This window comes from Acanthochromis polyacanthus, chromosome 4 (genome assembly GCF_021347895.1).
Source record: "Acanthochromis polyacanthus isolate Apoly-LR-REF ecotype Palm Island chromosome 4, KAUST_Apoly_ChrSc, whole genome shotgun sequence".
In the NCBI taxonomy this organism is placed as follows: Eukaryota; Metazoa; Chordata; class Actinopteri; family Pomacentridae; genus Acanthochromis; species Acanthochromis polyacanthus.
In genome coordinates, this window is record NC_067116.1 from 17,190,242 (window position 1) to 17,205,263 (window position 15,022).

Sequence of the window (15,022 nt, forward strand, 5' to 3'; positions counted from 1 at the left end):
TGCTGAGTGAATGAAAGGTGGAGACACTAAAGGGGACGGGAAGACAAAAACAGGACTGATGGGGTGGAGAAGTATACAAGTCGTTAGGATATGGGGGAGAAAAAAGCCAGGAAGTCTCAAAAAAATGCAGTAAGTCACAGACAGCCAAGCAGAAATACAAGACAGTATTACCAGGACAAGATTCGTAAATGAAGAGCTGGGAGGACCTTTAGAGGTTTTTAAGCCGATTTGAGTCATATAGTTGCAGTGAATGGGAGTAAGAGCTTAAGGTGTTTCCTGACAACCTAGTGCAAGGTATTCAGCAAATGTAATAAGTTAGTTATTACTCTTTTCAAAAATAAGAAGACCCCTTGGTTATTAGTTGGTAACAAAGTAGTTGCATTACCTATTTTATTTCTACATGATTTTTGCTAACCCCTTATACGACCAGAAAGCTTTGGTCGTTAGCTGCAAGATGCCATCTGTGGTTGACTTCTCTGATTTTGGCCTTAAAATTTGATTCCATCACCAGACATTTTCTGTCCCCAACAGACGTGTAACTCTACAGCAGTTTGCTGTTGCTTTCTGTAGGTATGTTTCACATTGCTTCTGTAAAATCAGGTGTTGTATTTTCCAATGTCTTTCAGCTCAAAGTTTACAACGTACAATCATGTTCTTTGCATCTCTGACTGACAAACTCACAATGACAATACTTTTTACCACTAAAACAATTTCTTTCCCTCTCCCTCGTCCTTTATTTTACCTTTTACTTAGTAAACGTGACCTGCTGTGTACATATATCACAATACAGCCCACCTAGGACAACAAACAGCTCAACAGTGCAGCTTTGCTTGGATAAAGGATTGTAATAAATTGGGTTTTACAAATTGCAATCCCTTACACTACTCCAACAATGCTCATCACCAGAGCAAAGAAACATTCTGAGAGGTAAATGACTAAACAGGGAATCAAACCTAAAATATGTAGTTTTTAACAGGCCAGGCCAGCTAATCATGAAGGAAGGCACATCCAAACTCCAGACTTTAGGAAGGTGGGTATTAATCACACATATTTAGTACTTCATTTAATTTTGCAAATCCATTGTATACAGGCAGAATTGTACTTCTCCCTATGTTTATATTAATATGTTTGATTGAAGCAAACATCCTATTAAAAGGACATTCAGTCATTCAGCCTTCCCCTGTGAGGGTTTGTCCCTTGGAAGAACCGTCTTCTGCTGTAGCTTACAGAGGAGGCAAAAGCAGCTCTTTTACGTGGTAGATGCAGGGTGTCCAATTTGATTAGACAACAGATGTGTGATGAAATTCAAAGCATTTAAAGTAAATACTGAAGGAAGCACATTTTTCCATCATTTTAAATGGTCAACACTGATGGCTGATTATGAATCTATAAATTGGGACATTGTGGTTGGAAGAACCTTCAGAAAAACCACATGTAGTCACTGTTAACTTTTTCAACTCCCTTCTAAAACCCTGAATGAAATAATTGTCCTGTTGGAGGCTCCATGTTTGGGGATTGAAAATAAACAGCTTCCTATTTTTCCAACAAACATTTGCCAGCATAATGTTTTGTCCTCCACATGACCTACCGTTCTACCTTACACCTCTCCCTGCAAGAAGCAGGCACAATAAAATTTGTTTTAGGGGTTGATTGCAGCAGCGTAAAATTAGGACTGGCCCCTGGAGATGCTGTCTTTGGGGAATTTCAGAGGCAAAGTGCTTTGTAATGGAAGCAACAAGTCATCATAACTTAACTGGAAAATGAGAAAATAGGGCACTTGTGCCAGCTAGAAGAACCTCATGATCATTTTGTTGTTGTTATTGTTTTTCAAATGTTTACTGTGAAAGTAATGTGAAAATAAAAAAGAACACATGGTGTCCTTTTACAGCTGCACTTCTGGTATTACTTTCTGAATTAGAAAACAAAAAAGTCCTGCTATTGTAAGAATAATTTTAGTCTTTCGCTATTTGGAGACACATTTTGCTTTGCACACTACAAAAAGCTGATTACAGGTAAATCAAAATAAGTAAGGCAATTTGTTTGAAGCTGCAAGATTGCAAAATATTGTGGATAATGGCATCTTTGGCAGAGTGACACCCTTCGTGTGTGTTTTCGCTCAAGCTTCTCTGTTGTATGTTTTAGCAGTCGGTCCAGGCATGCATGTGATTTAGTGCATTTTATGCATGTGAGTCCCTCCCATTGTAAGTGTTGGCCCTACGTGCTTTGTGCTCAAAAACCACAAAAAACTAGTGTTGTATTTATATTCTTTTAACTGGATTTTCTGTCTATTTTATAATGCCAGCAAAGGCGAGCTTTAATATGCACTGGAAAAAATGTCCCTCTCAAAACAAGAAAAAAAAAAAAGCATTTCAAGGAACTTCTACCTTGAAATAAGTAGGGAAAACAATCTGCGACTAGAAGAAGTGAAAAATGGCTTGGTAAGATTTTTTGAAATAAAATATGATATTTAGAATATTGAGATCTCAAAATTAGCTGGGAAAACTTATTTTAAGCTATATTTTACCAGAATTGTCAAGCTTAGGTGTCTTAAGCAAGATATGCCAAAAAAAAAAAAAAAAGGGAGTTTTTCTCTCTAAAATAGATTTTCGCTTTCATGTAACCTTCTGTATTGAGATGTATTAACCCTCCTGCTTTCTTCATTTATGGGCACAAAAATATTGTTTCCTTGTCTGAAAAAATCCCAAAAATCAACAAAAAATTTCCCCCAAATTTCTGAAAATTTGCAAAACCTTCAGGAATAAATTGTGGACATCAGAAGTTTCACTGTGAAAATATATATATATTTTTTTACATTTTTAAACTTTAAAAAGGAGGGTTAAACTTATTTTGAGTTTTCTTGTAAAATTCAACTCAAAACACGATAATTTCAAGATTGTTTGACTTAACAAGATATTTAAGATGTATTGTCTTAAAACAAGTCCCTCCTTCTTGCTGAAATGTCACTTGTTAAGTGAATTTATCTTAAATCAAGTGAGATTGAGACATTTTTACTAAAAATAAGATTAAAAGACTTGGTAAGATTTTGACTTTTTGCAGTATGAGATGCTGGTGCTTTAGCGTCAACTTGTAACTCAGAGAACCATTAAAAGATCATGTTTTTTTTGTTTTTTTTTTTACCCCAGCATTGCCATGTGGCTATGGCACCTCAGTGGGTCACACTAACTTTGCCCTCTCCACACATGTTGTACAGACTCTGAGCAAAGAGTTGTACAAAAATGGCATATATAAAGACAAAAACTGCAAGCTCCCTGCAGCTTTACCAAAAGCTTTATATTTACAAATGATTTCCAATGCTTGTTTAGGAGTCCGACTGAAAGTGAACACAAAAATGAACCAGCTGCTATAATTACTTTGCTAGCTGAATTTGGATTCTCCATCCAAAGATTCGTGCTGTCTGACCTGTAGGACCCATTCATCTATAAATATGCAGGGTGTTATTAGGCTGTATTTCATTAACGTGACTGAACGCAGTTAAAGTAGACATATGGACCATATGTAGTCTCATAAGAGCAGTAAATTAGGGAGGTAGTCGCAGCATAAAAATGTCATTTTTAATGAGCTGTCAAGGATTAGCAGCTATTTTTCGTACATTGTGTGAGACGTGTAGAAGCAGCATTCTGGTAGTAAGAAAGCTGAGATGACAGGCTCTTAGTTGCATTTTGTCTTAGACTCAGGCAGTATTTACCCATATAATTAGATTTATGAAGAAGGTGACTAGCTCAGATTATGAGGATTTGAGTGGAGGAGCTGTGGAATTTAACCAGAAAAGGTATTAAAAAGCACAATTAAGCAGGCACCTGGAGAGGCAGAGGTGGCACATAAACATCACATGTGGATCAATACCCGATTCTATGGCTCTCGCTGTGTAGTTAATTTCAACCTACAGCCCCCTGTTAATGCCGTACCCCCCTCTCTCAAATCTAAATTAGTACTTCCAGAAAATGATTACTGGGGATTGATGAAGTGTTCCAAGCCTATTTCAGCATAATTACAGTGCTTCTAATGTGCAATTATCAGTATGGCCCACTGAAAAACAGGAACCGTTTAGATGTTAAATACTGCCATTAACATTTGCCTATAAATGTTAAATGCTGTCATTAACATTCGGCTGTAAGATGGAATGAAGTTATCTCAATGTATTCTTGGTAGTCCAAATGGGGCCGAGTTAAAATTACAATTATAGCAGTCCACAGTCTCAAGACGTGTAGCAAGAGAGTGACACTGCAGGATTTGGCAAAAAGAAAAAAAAGTGTGACAACAGGGGAGAAAAAAAGGAGGAGATGATGGGGAGTGGAGGTAACAATTAAAAGAAGTAAGAGGTTCTAGAGAGATAAGAACACAAGCTGCAAAAATAGGATCACAGTCTGGAGAGTTCTGAAAGAAGGTCTTCACTTGAAGTCAGATTCATTGCTATCAATCCTCTGTTGTGATCACTAGTACCTGTGTGTGAGCTCCGTTTCACAAAGCCACTACAGACTTCAGCTCTGTAGCTCTTGAACACAAGAACACAACCAATTAGAATGGGCCTAATCAACCCTATGGGGAATAGCTCTTTACTTGTCTTTTGTTCCACAAAAGCAATAACACAAAGATGACTGTTGACTGACTCTGGGGATTCATGGATCACCAGATGAACATTCTCACCCCCGATTTTTCAAGTGCCTTGGTGCAGAGCAAACTACCCACAGGGATGGATGATTCTATAAATGACTTGTACAGCAAAGACATAATTTCCAGATATGCACTAAAAGCATTTAACTTCCCTAATGAAGTATACATGCTGTTGTTTCTTCTTACAGACTATGTCAGCAAGTTATCAATGACTGTTCCAAGATGTACTACTGGCTTGAGATGGTATATGGAATGATTTCCTTCTATAATCAATGAACAAATCTGTAGCTGTTGTGGAATTTAATAATCACTCTATTTGACAAGCTCATCTACCACCACTATCAGCTCTTTTTTATAAAAAAAATAAATAAATAAAAGAGGAAGAAGAAAAATGAACATAATGAGCAGGGCCTGGTTTATTTTTGGGGAGTGTGAGCTTAGTTCAGAATTTAACATTTTTAATAATGAATGTGAACTACTTCATTTCAGCTGGTATGAACTGAACTTTGAGCTTTCTCTTGTGAAGTGTCAACATGCACAATACTGCTGGTACAGCCACTCAGCTCTATAAATGAAAAAAAAACTGAAAAGCGTTTGCTTTCAAAAGCTCCAAAACACGTCATGCTGGCCCTTCAGAAAGCCTGCATCAACATCTAGTTGAGAGCTCCTCTTGGATTTTTGGTGTGGTTGGTGAATCAAAAGTTCTCATTGAATTTCTTCATACGATACAGACGGTTGGTAGTGACTTCCATTCTGTCCATCTTTAAAAAGTTCTGGAGTCATTCATCATGCAGATGATGAAAGATCCATCTTTTTCTTTGCCTCCATCTCCATCTCTCTTTCTGTCCCTACAGCCACCACTTAAGTATTTCTCAGACTTTGTGAATCCAGTTCAGGTTTGCTGTTTCGTGCTCAGCGTCCTGTAGAGAGGCAAAGGCTCTGTGCTGCACTAAGGGGAAATGCACCACTGCTGCCAACAGAACAGACCACATCTCAGGAAAAATAGTGAGATTCACTAAAGCAACACCCCTTTTTCCTCTGCCTGTTCCAACCATTTCATGTGCCTGAAGGTGCTTCTGGATAGTTGTCAACAACTGACCAAGTGCATAAAGTTTAAAGAGGCACAAGGTAAAACTTTTTATGGATAGCCTGCACCCCAAACCCTACACTGTCCATGCCTTCGAACAGAACTGTGAAAAATGGAAAAGGTCATTGCTGTAAGGGAAAAGGATAGAGAAGAATGATAACCATGGAGCACGAGGTAACAGAAACCTGTTATATTTAGCTTTTTCAACCGAATAGTTCCCGGTAATATGGAACCTTTTCTGTTTGCATTCCCCACTGCATCAAAACAAAAGATTAGGCAAATTCAAACAATGATAGATTTCAAAAAGCAAAGCATAGCAGTGGACACAACACAGAGTCACCCTAATGGTCTTTTACTGTTTGATGCTGTGTGTCTCTGATGTTTGAGTTAGATGTAGTGATTGAAGGATCCTGATGACTGTTTGCTTTAGTTTACTATAAAATATCAGGTTTATTTTTAAACAAAAAATGTCCCACTCATTAAAATTTTTACCATACTTCCTTGACCACTAGAAATGCTACATGCAAAGTGGACATCTTTACTTTGGGTCATTTTTTACCTCAGGAACTTGCAGGTTGTTTTACTCTAGGACAAACTTTTATGTATGTTCCTTTCACAAGAGGCACCACTGTAGAAGTTATTTCAGGGCCATTTTCAGGTGTGAAAAAGTACCTACTCCAGAGTAGTTATTCCTTAGTGGCCATGAAAAACTGCTATGTCGATCTGGACAATAATTGGTTATACTCAGAGAAAACAATACTGATTGGTTAAATTCAGAGAGGACATCAACCCTAGCAGTCTGCTCTCCACACTATAGTCTAACATAACAAACCCTCTGTTGCTCATAAAACTGGAATGGTATCCAGTGGCCGTTTCTCATTATTTTGCCATATTCTTAGTTAACATTGCAAGGATGCAAAGATCAACAGAGTCACGAAAGCGGATAGAAAAGCATAGTTTATATACTGAAATAGTACAAATAATGCCAAATGGAGATAAAATCTTTAACTGAGATTAAGAGGCAGGACAACACCTCAATCACTCCCCGTCCTGTTGTGTGTCTATAGCACTTGTTCGTTCTTGCTTCTTGTGCCCCACCCACCCTCCCTTTACTTGTGCTTCCTCTTTTCCATTTCCTTGGGGATCTAGGAGCCGCTGCTGATCCCCGACTTAGCTTTTCCCCACACCGCATCAGCTCAAGTCAGTCATCATCAACATCACGGTCATTCGCATCCAATAAACAATCAAGCTTTAAATTGATGGTGCAGTACTAGGTTGTGAATTGAATGTTGGGTTTGAATTGTCTCAAGCACCAGAGCCTTCTTTACTGAGTAGGGTTTCCTTTTTGTCTTGTTTCTATCACTTTTTCTCTTCACCTTCTTTGACTTTTTGAACAACAGACTCTTTCTTTTGCAAGGTTTCCACAGATACTCTGGATGTGTCTCCGTCTGCCTTTTCAGGGAGATGTCATACTTGGTGGCAAACAAAATTTCAGTTAAAGTGAAGCTTACAGGAAGCCAACCTAAAGGCACAGCAGGTTATGCAGTTAACACTTATTTTGTAATAGTAGGTTATAGCAAGAAATTCATTACAGTATATTACAGCAAAGAATCTGCAAGCACAGACACATTCCACACATAGAAACTAGGAAACTTGATTCTAACCTGCTGACAGCAATGCAAAAGCTGTTTTGTTTATTGTGCTGGCAGGAAAACATTAAAATGCTCCACAAGAACAGGGTGTGGAATACAGTATGAACATCATAAAATACCTAAAAAGCACAAGATGACCGCTGAATTTCCTTTTCTGATACATTTGCATTTGGCGCACTTGTTGTGTGATCCACATTGTCTTAAATTTTGGTCTGTGAACGGATGCCCACAGGGTAACTGCACTGACATCTGTGTGGGGGCAGGGCGAATGACAAAATTTCATGGCATGCAAACCCACACAGAACCTTGCGGACATAAGGAATTTGCCTTAAAATTCCAACAAATCCCACTCCTATCAACAAAGATGAGTAACATCCTCTTTACCAAACCAAAATTCTGCTCAGTTCTGTGTGTGGTCAGTCAAACAGATCCATTCCACATGGTGACAAGTCAAACAAAAAATGACCTCTTAAGCTGCAATGAGTGAACACTCCCCAGAAACTTTGACTTTATGTCAGAGAACTTTACTGCTCTGTTAAATGACATCTGAGTAATGAATTTTGTGTAATAAAATCTCACTTTTACAAGTTAAAACACTTGGGTTTGTCAAGGTGTAAAGCCATCTTGCATCTATCAACTCAGTCATCATTCATGATAATGTCCACAGCATTAATCTGCCTTGTGCTGTCACTGAAGTGTTAAGATATTTAAGTTGAACAATTGCAATGAATGATACCTCACCTTCTCTCCTGTTGACCTTCGCAAAGACTGGCCCATGACTGATGGAAAGCTGGGAGGAGCTCCTGAAGGATGATGGCGGCAGACTGGACACCAGTGGTCTGTCGCATACCTCTGTTGACCAATCAAGACAGATATGTCAGCCGATATGTCAGTGCATCATCTCAATATCACAACCACTAGCAGAAGTATGGACGTTTTCTCCTAATTGAAAGGTTAAACTTGAAGGATTACCCAATACCCAAAACAGATGTAATTGTAGGTTGGGGTAGATAATGGGTCATAAAAGGCCGCTGCAGGAATAAGACAGCTTGGCCTAATCGGCAGAGAGAAGTCAGATGAGACCTTTTCGTGCTTCATACACTTTAATGTTTATGAATGTCAAGGACAAGAAATGGAGCTGTGTACAAATTTAATCTGAATTAGTTATTCATGAACAACAAGCATCTGCAAATGAGTTATTGTTGCACTGCATAAAAAGAATGAAGTGCTTATTTTGAAGTTACGATGTACGTATCACGCTGATGCCCAAACACTATAGCAAGAGTCCTACTGGGACTTAATTATGAATCATAAATGTTAAAGTATGAAGATAAAGGAGAAAAGTGCATCAATGTCTGAGAACATCATATCAGTACTTAGTGTTCTTCTGTGTTATTCTTACAGTACAGTACATACTATACATACGTATTACAGGAATGCAATGTATTCATAGTTAAGATGACATATTGCTTATTGTGGCTTTAAAAACGGACAGTAAATTTTTCTTCCTTTAAAAAAATATGAATGAACCATAATCATCAACAACAAATATTCATGAACTGCCTCATGATAGAGCCAACCTGTCACTCAACAGCCCGATCCACTCAAAGTGGCCACATGTTTATGTATGCATATGTTTAAGCTTTATTCAAACACAAGAGCTGTATCAAACTTCCCCCCATTGCACTGTTGTCATTAACAGGAAAAATAGGTAATGTGACTGAAACCGCTTTTCGTACCAGCCTGTAAACATGTTTGTTACTATAAAGTTGGCCTTTTTATCATAATTGTTTATGCTGACGGACTCACTTTTGGAACTAGCCTCAAGTGGACATTCAAGGAACTGCACTTTTCTGTTTTTGACACTTCCACACTGGATTTATTTTTGGATTGCCACTGTCGTAGTTTCTCTGATGTCCATGATATGCAGACGTTGAAGGAAACGTTCGGTGACACTGACTATGTCTGAAATCGCATACTAACGTACTACATACTACATTCTCAATGAGTATATACTGTATACTACGTACTATAAGTATGATTAGAATGTCGACCGTTCACACTGTAGTATACTACTCCGTTTCCCATAATGTATTTCAAACCTCCGACGACAAAAAACGGAAGTACGGCTATCAAATATCTCGGCTGAATGCCGGCTTCAGGTTGATTTTACGCTAACAAACAGTCGCATAATTAATGTGGCAATTTCAAGCCGGCACTCCTCATGCAGTTATTAGCCAGATTATGTGAATCGTTTCAATTGTAGCTGCAGGTTACTGGAGGTAGCTGCTACTTGTTCTGTATGCAAAGCGAGCTGCTGCAACTAGCTGCTAGCATTCAGTAGCACGTTGTGAGGCGTCTGACAAATTTAAAACGTTGGTCAGAAAACGCCTATTTCTCAAATCTGTGGGGTGATTAGGATGACTACTTAACCACATAAAATAAAATAAAAATCGCCACGGTCCGGCCACATATCCTGCGGAGGCTTGCATTTTGGTGGATAGCTCGCAAAGCATTATGGGGCGGTTGAGTATGACTAGTGTGGTCACCGCGCATACTTAAAATTTTTCCGGATATAGTATACATCCGGGTATTTCTCGTGTACTCAATCTATTCATACTATCCAGTGTGAACGCACTACATACTTATTTTGATGTCACATTTAGTATGAGTAGTACGTTAGTATGCGATTTCGGACACAGCCACTGACTTGCTTAATAATAAGTTTATTATAAGGAAGAACAGCATCAATCAGACAGAGAAACTGCCGGGGAGAATCCGGCCAAATGAATCTCCCCAAATAGCAACTGAAGGTCACTTTTATATGTTTATAACAAGTGGAACCATGTTACAACATGTGATTTCTATTAGAAGACCACGTCTAGCATCACATGTCTCAGATCAGATACTACACCACCGAGGAAAAAATGCAAAAATAAAGCACAGACCATGATCAGCGTCCAGTGGAAAACCCAGACCAGTGATCTCTGTGCCAGTGCTCTTCGTCAGTAAATGTGTTTACATACTCACCAGTATAGGCATATCATGATTTTGATCAAAATCAGAAGCTGTGGCTAAATTTATGTTTTGTCCACGTGGAAGCAGTTTCCCCACAACACCTGACTATTAGGTAATTACAAATGTTCATTCAATTCAATGACTTGTGTATAATCTAAATCCTTTTTTTTCTAATGGATTTCCATCACTGAGAAGAGAGCCAGTTCGAATTATTCACATTCCCTTCAGATGTGCCCGGTCCTGTCTCCATACTCTGACAACAAGGCTTCAGCTGAAATTACTTTGTCAACACTATTGTACTTCATTTCAAATGCTGAGGGAATTCCATTACCTGAGACTATAAACCACAGGCTGCTGACAGTTTTGAATAGCCTGCCATCCACCTAAATCTGCTCAGTCTAACTCCACTCTTATCTGCAAGTATTTCAGAATTTGTCTCTGCATCTCTATTTGAACTTGGGTCATTTACTGCATTCAGACAGAAAGAAATCTGAGGGAAGCTCTTGGCTTTTTGTAATAGTGTACAGTTCCATATCGACATCCTCTTAAAATAATGGCCCAAGTCATTTTTTTTCAGGGTTTTTGAGCTAAGTCATCATACTACAGGGGCAGAATCACATGATCTGTTCAACTGAGGATTTAGTTGATTTTACCATAGGTGGCCAGCATCATGAGGAGATGATTTCGGCAAAAACATAACTTAGGCTATTATTTTAAGGAAACTGACAATATTCTAAAATCTGAACAATCATCTCTTTGTGAGTATTGCTTTCACCACACTACAACCTCGCTTGCTTGTCTCCCTTTTTAATTAGTATGTAAACATGTCAAACAAATGAGTGTTCTCCAAGCATTTTCAGCATGTTTTCAAATGCAGAAGAGGTGTCAAGATGCAACACTTGTACCAGCCAATTTACAGCTGTCTCAAAGTAAGAAAGTAATGAGCAAACAAACTTCCCAGTCACACCTTTTCTTTTGGCAGTCCCTAAAACTTCTTCATGACCGTGTGCACAAAGGAAAAAGATGAACCCAAGTCAATTGATTAAAAGGATTTTTTTCTAATATATCATATAAAAAATGCATATATTTTAAGTATCAAAAAAACATTAATAACAGATTATTGATCTGTTTCAAGAAGGGAAGTCACGAGAACCAATACTCCAGTACCAGGTCAATACCAAATTTCTGAAATCATAACCATACTTATCTTCTATTTAACTAAATGTACCAGTGGTAGCCTACTGCAGTTGTCATAGGTATGGAGATATTAAGGGTTTGAGTAATATAATACAAATACTCTCAAATTTGGAATTTTGGAAAGTAATATATCCCTCACTTAGCGAAGTAGCTCAAAGATAGGCATCTGGATCTGTGCACAGTATTCAAGTTGACAATTTTAATTTGAACTTTATATTAGCAACATGAATTCACAATGTTCACATCTTGAAATAAGAAACCTGTCAACGAACTGTGACAAGTGCACATGCTGTAGCTTAGCTTAGCTCATTTCGGCTAACAAAGTGATATTTTATATTGTAAGTCAAGTGCTACTGGTATCGTTTGTTTCAAAAACCTGAAGGTTAAATTCCACTGTATTACATTCTTCATTTTCATATATTACCACTGTACTAGAAATGCTAATGCTACCACAAAAAGTTGACTGTATTTTGGCACTAAGTAAAAGCAATGTCTTTTTTATTTCTTGAACCCCCTTCTTTTTTCCAAATAAAGAAGCTGACATAGAAATACACGCATTTCTTTTGTTCTTTGCTGTGGTGTTCAAAGTAATGTGTCACGAATGATAGAATTTTAGAGGTATTGCTACTGACTACCAAATCTCTCCGCTTGCAGTACCTCTACCTCAAGCTTAGCTAAAGCAAAGTCTACAGTGACAACAGAGGTACAATAATTGTTTGAGATTTGTCGTCAGTTTGAGACTATAGTTTATTGCTCTGTTACAAAAGGCAACTTTCATTTTGTAACAACAGTCAATTCTTCCATCTATTTTCCGTTTCCCAGTTAGCTAGCTCATTAAACTAATGTTGGCTCCATGTTTGCTAGTTATTCTGTAAAACTGGTTATTTTCCCATGCTGGAAACTAAAAGATGCCTTCTGTTTTTAACTGACAGGGGACACATTTTCTTCTGTATTTTTGAGATTAAATGCAGCGCAAATTTACCAGATAGAAACACTACAGGTTTGATTATTAGGACACGTAAGATAAAAGGAAACCATATGCTCGAACTCAGCCTATGTCTCAGTCAGACATGTTGATTTGTTCCACACTGTTTGGGTACACGAAAGCAAAGAATGCTCTTCTCCATAGTTGTGTTGTCAGTATTGCTCCAAAATGCCTGGCAGCGGCATGAGATTTATAAAATGGCAACCTATGAGCGCAGTCCGCTGGCACAAGAAAGAGAGATTACAAAAATTCAGATGGGAATGGGAAACTGATTACCAATGGCTGGGGTGCGTGAGCGAGAATGTGTACAAATCCAGCGGTCCCGTCTGCCACCATTTAGTCACGGAGAAATTCTTGACATCAAACAACATGCATTGGGAGAAAATCATAGAAAGAGCAAAAGGCTGTGGAGACACAGGGAGGGAGCACTCTCAAAGTTTCTTGTCAGACGGGCTTCTCCTGAGGCCGATATGTTTGTATATGATATGTGTGTATGAGTGGAAGAAGAGGCTGGTGAAAGAAGTATTAAAACGCTTATGCGAGGCTTATTTAAAAGTACCTATAAAACACTGTATAAATTCTCTGCTTGAAGTAAAAGTCCTATGATTAAAGTGTTACTTTAAGTATGCAATTACTAATCTAGTTAAAGTATTAAAGAAAGAACTCACTGAAGAAAATGACATGCATTAATAACTACTGAATATATATTATGCTGTGTTATTATGTTATTTAGTCAAAACTACTAATGCATTCACATAGCCCGAGTTTTTATCCACAATCTATGAAGACAACACACCTTTGTCAATAACGTGTGACTTATATCGGCTGTAAATGAGAGAATATTTTTCTGCAAATCTAACTGAAAGTTGAATAAACCTCTGAGACATACACGCCACGTCTGACCCTGATGCTTGATTTAATTCTCCTGTTGTCCTCATTTACGGGCTTAAAAAAAATATTGTTTCCTTGTCTGAAAAAAATCCAAAAATTCAGCAAAGAAATTCCCCTCTGAAAATTTGCTAAACCTTCAGGAAGAAGATTCCAATAATTCATTAAAACTTTCCCTTAAAAGTATTATTTTTAAAAAAAATCCCCGAAATTTGGCAAGAAAATTCTTGTAAATATTTTCAAAAAATGAGTGAAAGTCTTCCAAAAAAATCCTAAAAATATTGAAAGTGAGTACATATATATCAGTAAAACTTCTGATGTTTTCTTTAAGAACATTCACAAAGTAAGAAACATTTTTAACATTTCTTTTATCCACCAAAAAATGTTCAAAGATTTCCCAAAAATGTTAAAATTGTGGACATCAGAAGTTTCACCGTGAATTTTTTTTTTCCACATTTTCAAACTTTGAAACAGGTCAGTTTTGACTCACAGGACAACACGAGGGTTAAGTGTTTTTCTTTTTTTATTAAGTCCTCATTTAGTTCCTAAATTATCAACAAAGTTACAGTATTTTTACTTTGCAGTTAAAAAATACTCATTAATCAGCCAAATTGGGTAAGTAGTACATCTTGGGCATCTTATCATAAATATTGCTGTTACTTTGGCATTTAAAGCTGTATTTTTAATTTATACAGGTATCCCATGTCGTTTTAATAAAAAAATTGTTCTGATTATTAAAATTGTGGATGAACCTGGTGTCTGTATCTATATGAAGGTGGACATCCAATGCAATAAACACACTTCAAACCATGAGGTATCTACATGTGGACATTCCCACTGTGTCTAGTTTTAGTTGCTACAATGTGCTGGACAATTGCTGTCCCTGGGAGTTGCTTAGCAAACAGAAAGGTCAGACAACATCTAACCTGACAGGGCGACAGGCAATTACAAAGTTTCTTTTACCAAGTTAGTGTGGCTTCTTCTAATGCATTATTAAAGGTGAAAGCTAAACGAGACAAAGAAACAACCTGTAGCCTCCAGATTTTTAGTCGATTCTAACACTGTTCATAGATCCACTTTTGCTTCATCTCCGTTCAGTCAGGCCAGAAACTGACAGAGACACAGAGTGAGCAGTGGATGGAGCACTAACAGCAAAATACAGTCCACTTAGTTTGAGTATGACATGAAATGAGTGCTCTAAAACCTTAGTAGATAATGTGTCGTGAATACACAGCTTTGGCAAGAAAATCTCGATAAAAGAAACAGAGTAATTTTAAAAAGGCATGGCAGATGTTTAAAAGGTGAGGGAGAGAGAAAAAAAAGTAAAGCAAAATACAGGAAAATTACATTAAAATACAGGGAAAAGCTTTCTAAAATCCCTGCCACTGATCTATGGAGGCTGAAAATGTCCAAATTAAGGATATAAGCCTAAAACGCTTCTAGGACATTAAGATGGCAAAAAAATAAGTTGAAGCCAGTCAGCATTTGCCATCTCCCATCAGCACTGATGCCGTGACAGCAGGTTGTTAGGGAAATTAGAAGGCACCTGCCAGGAAGTAGGTA

General features: G+C 37.7%; 1 pseudogene; it reads right to left on the minus strand.

Annotated features, from left to right (window-relative positions):
• LOC110954377 (contactin-associated protein-like 4) overlaps window positions 1-15,022 on the minus strand; it is a 163,012-nt pseudogene that overhangs the window by 123,588 nt on the left and 24,402 nt on the right.